A 7594-nucleotide genomic window follows, 5' to 3' on the forward strand; every position below is an offset into this window, starting at 1 on the left:
TAAATTAAGTGCTTCTGATAAATTCCGCTATTTTATTCACCGGGTTTAATTTGTCATCGTATACAATATGAATTATGAAATTTTAGCAAAAAAAAAATAATGGTTAATTTCATATTATTTCTTTTTTAATATTGAAGAGAGCAAAAACAAAGAAGTTTCAATTTCTCGTAACTTAAAAAGAAAAAATTAAAAGAAAAATTCAGTCGTCTATAAGAACCAATAAATAAAATATTTATTATAACTTTGGTTGTTTTGGCCTCTAGACATTGCCTTAAAAAATAAAAATAGAAAACAATATACGAATAACTAAGGCAGAAAAAGAGAAATAAAACAATATAAAATGGTATAGGAGGATGCTAAAAAGAAAATTGAATTTGATTGCCTATTTAATTTGCTTTCTGTTTGTCCTTTGAAAAATTATTCCGATATCACTTTAAGCATGTGAAAAAATTTTATTAAGTAATTTTGAATCCTTCATCAAATTTTTGTTACAGCTCTCTAAATTTAAAAAAATTTAATTTGAACTTATTTTGTGTATTAGTACGTAAAATCAAACCCCAAATTATAAAACAAATGAGCAAATTCTTTTCATATTTGAAGAAAAAAATGCCTAATGTTCATTTGTGTGACAGAATTTGTATTACTCACGAAAAACAAAATACGAAAAAAACAAGTAAAAACGTTTTAGTCGGTATAAACCGATTGAATTGCACCTTTCGTTTTTGTATGTTATAGCAATTACTCGAACCTGTGAAACCATTCTATAGAAACTTCACGGATATTTCTGATCTATAACTGGACACATAACTGCCAAGTTTTATGAATCTGACTTTATTATTTTTCCGAATATAAAAAATTTGCTTCCGTTGTCCGAATTAATCCAACTACAATAGGGTTCGTCCTTGGCACAAAAGAAACAACTTGTGAAAGTTTGGTGTCGATTGCATTATTCGTTTTTGAGTTATAGTGCGATCGGACGGACGTGTCTAAATCAACACAGAATTTTACGCTGAGCAAGAATATATATATATGTCCATACCGCAGATGACTCCTTCAAGTAATTACAAACTCCATACCAAAGTTAATATACTCTTCACGAAGTGCAGCGTATAATAACACTTTACAAAAAACATTTTATAAACATTTTATTCTCACAAGTGTATAATCTAGTTTTGAAGCTGATACCAATGTTCACAAACAATTTATATGCACAATCACTGTGGCAACAATAGGTAATTCTTAATTACATGTACATGCTATCATTAATACTATTTCAAATGAAAAGCGTGTGATGAATATTAATTTAATTTAATTTTTAAAATTACTTCATTTAATTCTCAAGCAGCCATTAACTATATATTGAAATTCAAAACTAATATTATAAAATTTATTACATGTTTCATTTTATATTTCAGCTCTAAAGACGTCAAGTGAATTTTTTTATAAATCAAATAAATTCCAACTTGTTAAATATGTTGCTTCACTAAGAGTCCGAGCTAATTAAAACCTGTTTAAACTATAAAATGTTCCCATATGTATATTAAAAATTATGGTAAGTAATTTTCTGAACTCGGCTACTTTATTCGTAAATTTGCATGTGTAACGAAGACTAGATCTAATGATGAGGTATATTAAAAGATATTTCAGATATTTACCTAAAATACTATTCGAACTCTGACACATTTCTTATAACATTAGCATCTAAATTATATTACTAGTTTTATTACAAGACAAATATTTTCAACATTGGTTCTAGTCTGAGAATATTGAATTATAAGTTTATAAAAAACATTTCATAATTTCATCTTTAAATTTAAAATTAACTTAACAAATACTATATAATGTCAAGATGTACAATTTTTATTGTACAAAGCTTGCATTCTATTTGTAGGTTTAGATCAAGGTTAAAATAAATCATAACATATAAAAAAAAGGCAGAGAACCTGTTTGAACGCTGCCAATTAACATATAAAATTCTTGTCACCTTGAACGTGAATATTTCTCTAAATTCTAAAATTATACTCTTTTCTGTTTTAATTATTTAGAAACTTTACAATGAGAATTTTTCTCAGATTTTTTTTTTAAATTGTAGAAAAAATAATTAACTTGAAGTTTTTTTCTGCTTTATAATGAGATGTGATGATAAATTTTAATTATTGCAAAAGCACAATAAATTCTAAATTCATAATAAAAAACGAAAATCTGATGTGGTCAGCACATAAACGATCGCATTGTTATAAAAATTTCATTAAAATATTTATTTCAAATTCTGTGAGGGAAAGAAAGTAAACGTTAAACAATGTTCATAGAAAAATGTAAATTTGGTTCTCAGTAGAGGTTTGTTTTCCGTGATCCGATCTCTAGTCAGTTTCATTAAAAACCCGAGCTCAAACATTAAATTTCAAGATATTTTGCCATTCAGTTCTTTAGACATAAGTAAAAAATAAATTCGGCCCGTAGCGGAGCTTTTATATATAAAATTTCAGGAAAATTCACTGATTATTTTGTGAAAAATAGTCAAAAACGTATAAGCGCCCGTTGTAAACATTCCATTCACCCCTAAAATAAACTAAGTTATAAATGTTCGTTAAAATAGGTTAAACCGATTTTCAGATACTGATCAGCCGATATTTCTCCAAAAATAATTGATTTACGCTTCCCTTGTATGAAGAAAAGCATTTCCGCCGAAAACTCGATATGTAAAATTTGGTGCCATCACGTAACCTCTCTTATTATATGCAAGCCAGTCAATAAAAAAGTGATATTCAGATGATGCAATTGGAATTCTCTACATTGAATATATAATTGCATTGTTTCTTCTAAATTTAACTATAAAACATAAAATATTATGGAAATTTATTTAAGTGTAATGGAAAATTTAATTAAGTATTTCGAAATGTTGGCTAAAGTTTTTGTATTGTGAGTATTCCTTTCATTAAAGTAAAATAATTTTCGAAGTATTTTAATTACAATTCATAAATAATCAATCCATAGGCCAAACTCATTTGGTTTGCACTCAATTTTTAAAAATTAATTTAAAAAATGGATTCAAGGTACAATTTGCATGCATTTTCCAAATTTTCATACTGATTTTTTATAAAGTTTTTAATAATTTTAAGGATATTTTTAAAATTACTAAAAATTAGAAATAAAATTTATTTTTACTATGCAAAAATCTTAATTATATTTTTTTCAACAAACTGTATGAATTCAAAAATTATTCATAAAAAACACAATTACTCAAGTTTAGAATATTGCTAAATTTCATTTATTATAGTGGAACTACCAATTTAAAATTCATTAATCATCAAATTTTTAATTTTAATATGCTTACATTATAAGTATGAATACACTGTTAGAAAATTTAATTTTAAAGTTGAATAGTTTTTCAGTTTCCTTATGTAGGGAAGATTTTCCGTACGAAATAAATACATTTCAAATTTATTCTTAAATATTTTAAGTTCTTAGCAAAATAAGGCGACCCCGCCCGGCCAAAAACCAGGTCAACAAGAAGTCAATTTCAAAAAAGAAAATAAGTAACTTGGAATTCGTACATACATTTTACAACCAGCATTTCCAAAAGTTTAACAAATTACGTACAATAATTAGTAAAACACTTGATTATACTCATCAGAAAGCTTGAAGTCATCCTTAGAATGTTAAAATTTTAAATCATAAACTTCCATATGTAATGCATGTCGCACGAAAAATGCTGCTCAACTGTGTGTCCAGAAGGCAAAGAGAGTAATTTCACAAGAGTTTTGAATACAAATTTTCTATTTCTGCTGAAACTAGTTTAAATTTAATAAAGGCACGACTTATTATTATAACTAAATTTTTGGCAGTGTATATAAAAATACGTGTATCTATATTAACTTTCGTTTTGTATGTATTATAGTGTTCTAACTCGAAGAATGAATATAAAATTAAAATTAATGTTTATTTATTTATAATGTAAATTATTATATGGCTTTACAAAACCCAAACTTTTTATTCCAAAAACTTTCTAAAAATAATTTTATAAAATTTAATATACTTTTACAATTGTATGCAAACTAATTGAAAAATTTTTTATACTCTTATACTACATTCATATTATGTACCTAAGTATGTAATTGCGCACCTGCTATACAATGTATAAGAAACCATTATGCACAATTTAAAAGCTAAAAAAATTCCTGTATTTTAGAGGAAACTTCCAAATATTAAAACCTTAGGTTTTATAATATAGCATATATGTATTTCTCATACACAGACGTAGGAACGTATACGTCGTACAAGCTCAAGAAATTCGTCTATATTTTAAAGAATGACACGGGTAACCACAAAATATTGTTAAAAATTATTTTTAAAATAGACATAAACACATACACATATTGTATATAATGTATGTAAGTATCTTTATTATGACTTAATACGTTTTTTTTTACAACATTGATACTTACATGATTTCAACGTATAAATTGCTTATACATTTATATTTTATTTATAAATATCACCTACATATTATATGTATTCATGCATTCCGGTACTTACGTATATAATATGAGTACATGGTTGCCATATTCAACTGAATATGTAAACTTTTTTTTGCTTTCAAACTAAATCTTAAGTTCTTCTCTTATGCTGTTTAACACCAGAGACAACATTAAACTTCTTATTTGAAATTTTCGATAAAATATTCTCCTTCAAGACAACAATAACGTATATCAAATAAATATACAATTATATTTTAATATATAAATATAAAAAAAACAAAACCGTTATACAATGTTCTTATACTTACGTACGGTACATTTATCTTAAGGATTGTTTTTGACAAGATTTTCTATTATTTATGTTCAACGTGCTGAAATACCGTTTCTTTTCTAGGTATTCTTTAAAATTTCTGGTGATTTTCTTCGTTTCTGTGTTGGTTTCTTTTTGTCTTTGTTTCTTCACCTTAGTTTCTTTTTTTTACAATTTACCTTATTTACACCCTTAATTTTAAATTTTAAAGTTATTCTCCCTTACAAATTTTCTTTTCGATAGTTTAGATATACATAGTTACGTATAATGTGAGTTTGTAGATAGTTGAAACAATTTATACACTTGTCAGCTGTTACATACAACCATTTGCAGCACATTCGTTAAAAAAAATTTAAGGAAATGTGTTCGTACTTTTACATTATCCGTTCGTCTGGTTGTTCGTTTGGATATTATTTTAGGTTTCAGATTATTTTCCAAGAAAAAAATATTTACGTACCGCTACAAGTTTTCTCTCTCCTCTTCTTTCATCTTAGTAAATCAGTTTAGTATATGGTGATAGAATTACGTAAATATTTTTAATGGAGTATGGTTGTCTTTATTTAGACCTACAATATATAAACTCAACTTAAATTGTGAGAGGAAGTTGTGCTATGCTACAAACCAAAAGTTTAATCCCTTACAGTTCTAGTTATAAGTTTTATATTTTTTTAGTAATATTGTAAAAAGTAGAAGAGGAATTTTTTAAGAATCTTGTTAGAAATATTGTAAAATTACAACTAGAAAACTGTTGTGGCTTTAATGTTGCAGATTGTTATTGTTAGTTTACTATGAAACAAAATATTTGATTCCTTCAATATCTTTTATTATAAGGAATGAAAAACTGATTCTTTTATGCTGATAAAAATAAGTTCAACAAAAAGTAAATGTAAAGTAAACGATTTACTTTCGATAACAATTCCGCAAATAAGGAACATATTCTTGGAGAACATAAAAAAATATTCTTCTTCCCAATTCAAAAATAACAAAATTTTTTTTTAGATCTAACACTACAATAGAAACCTCTAAAAATTAGTTATTTCAACAAATTTACAACAAAAATAAATCATATAACATTCACATTGACGATTCTAGTTATTAACAAAAGTGTAGACACAATTTTGCAATATTTCTAAAACATTTATTTCTTATTTTAAGCACTTTTCCAAAAAATTTTGAAAAAAAGTGCATCTTAGTTTCATTCTGTCCGTCCGCCCGTCCGTGCGTGGACATGTTTACGAAACTTCTAAATCCTTGAGATAGAAAGCTGACATTTTTATGTGCATAGATCTTTGCTAAAAACTTATTTTAATAGAAGAAATATTTTACCTATCTCCCCCCCCCCCGTCTAAAAGTTATAACCCCGGAGAACCCTAAAAATGTCATTTTTAATTGCTGATTGCAGTGAAACCATAAGCATTTTTCAAATTTCACAAATCCATTTTTTCCAAATTTTTTATGTCGTTTTTCTTCTAGGCCTAAGACTTAGGAGTCTGAAACTTTAGCAACTTTTAGACAATAATTATTAGTTTATTTCGTAAGAAGAAATTTTTTTCCATCTATTTAATTATTTCTTCAAAACTTGTTGTATAACACAAGACACACTTGTATTACGGTATTACATTGCATATTGAGAGAAAATGATATTAGGTGAAGATGTTTTTCTCTTACTCTCTAAATGTTAAATGCCATACACTATATATTTAATTTGTAAAATTAATTATTTAAATTAATGCGATATTAATGTTAAAAAAAACTAAGTTACTAAAAAACTGCAGATTAGTTAGGGAGTCTTCAAATTACTATTAAAGTCGATCACGTGTGGGTTACATTATTAATACTACGTTTTAATGTTGTCACTATGAGCATCCTGAAAATGCTTGTGAAACGTTTTAATCAAAGCTACAAGTCATTGACTCAATCTTACATAAAGGATTAGATTACATGAGATAATAATGCATCCAAGAAGTGGATTTATTATGCCTCATCTTCCACCTTTCACGTCTAAAGCTCTCCCACGCAACATATCTTGTTGAGGAGGGTTCCATTTCCCGCAGTTCTGCAGCTGCGAGAACGTCACCACTCAAAGATTTCCTTCTTCTGTGGAACAATTCTCCACACCCATCGAAACAGCTCATCAAAGTCTCCTACATTTTCTCACAGAACCTCTCACCTCTTCATGCGGCTTTTGACTCGACATTACCCGTTTGCAGATCCGTCTTCATTCTTATCTGGTTCCTATTCATTCCTATTATTTTTCTAATATCGCTCCTGGTTATAATCGTCAAGAAGGACTGCCGGAATCGGACATACCTCCGATCTTGCCCTTTCTACCTGAAATGATTCAAAAATCTATAATTTGTATGTTAGAATTTTTAGAATATTTTAGGAATAAGTGTATTTTGCCATATATTCCATAATTTTACTTGCATATTTTCAAATAATATAATTGCTAAAATAAAGTCATCAAACAAAAATTCGTAATTAAATAATGGTCAATAAATAAGTTGCTATATACTCGTACATCCTAGAAGTCTCCTTTTTCATTTACCACATCTGACCCATAACAGACCCTTTTCATAGTTTCGTGAAAGCAAAATAGCCTTTACAAATTTTTACACAAAAATTTGTTGACGCCCCCAAACTAAATATGGCTTTTTTTTCAAGATTCATAAATTTCTATAATGAACTTCTAAATAATAAACATAAAATATAAGTAAGATTAAGTTAATTTCGATGAACATGAATTTACTACTAATAAGCTTTGAAGGTTTTTTACGTATGTATAGGATCACCCCTTCGGTACTCA

The sequence above is a fragment of the Condylostylus longicornis genome, unplaced genomic scaffold (genome assembly GCF_029603195.1).
Source record: "Condylostylus longicornis isolate FDR11 unplaced genomic scaffold, ASM2960319v2 ptg000092l, whole genome shotgun sequence".
NCBI classification, from domain to species: domain Eukaryota; kingdom Metazoa; phylum Arthropoda; class Insecta; order Diptera; family Dolichopodidae; genus Condylostylus; species Condylostylus longicornis.